Below are 1,007 nucleotides of genomic sequence, written 5' to 3' on the forward strand. Positions count from 1 at the left end.
ATCTATCTCTCAGAGTAGGAGACTGAATTCTGGTCTATCCTGTCCAAGGTCTCAGACAAGTCTATAAATCTCAAGATCTTGCAAAGACCCTCACGTCTTGCCCAGTCCGCCTATTGACAGTGGATGGATACAACGGTAAAGTAGTCTTAAAGACATCTCGGTAAAAAAAATATATGTAAAAAAAATATAAAAAAATAATGTTGGCTGAAGAATGTTACATCAAAATGCCACGACTTTAAAAAAAAATCTTTAAAGTTCAGTTTTTCCTTCAGAAATGTTACGACCAACGTGTTTTCTTACTTTCAGGTGAAGGAAATAATTCTCTGGGCTTTATGAAGTCGTCTACTTTGAGAGAAAATTAAACAATAAAGATGATTTAGTGCCTGAGATGGTCAACACTTTTCTGGCGTGAGCCCAGAAAAAGTAATTGAATTTAAATTTTTCATAAAGTTGAAAAAAAAAAAAAATAATAATGAATAATAATAATAATAATAATAATAATAATAATAATAATAATAATAATAATGATAATAACAATAATAACAATAATAACGGAAATAATAATAATAATGATAATAATAATAATGATAATAATAATAATAATAATGATAATAATGATAATAATAGTAATAATACTAATAATAGTAGTAACAATAACAATAATAATGAATTTATAATAATAATGATAATAATAATAATGATAATAACAACAGCAACAACAACAACATGCGAGTATAATAGTAAAATAAAACTAGAAATAGACTTGGTCGTACTTTCGGTGTTTTTCTTGACATTTTTAGAACGAGCTTCAGAGAAATATACCAGAGTTAGAATATTATCATCATACCTAGCATTCAACTTATAGAGTAATTGGAAGCGTGCCGTCGTCGCATTCGCTTATTTGTGGGTTCGAGTCCTGCACTCTTCTCCGATTCCCAGCATTGACTGTTACCTGACCCAACAGTCCAAGCACATAGGGCAGAGGTGACGGCTTCGGCCGCAGCTAC

This window comes from Oratosquilla oratoria, chromosome 15, assembly GCF_046742065.1.
Source record: "Oratosquilla oratoria isolate Oo_2021 chromosome 15, ASM4674206v1, whole genome shotgun sequence".
Classification (NCBI taxonomy): Eukaryota; Metazoa; Arthropoda; class Malacostraca; order Stomatopoda; family Squillidae; genus Oratosquilla; species Oratosquilla oratoria.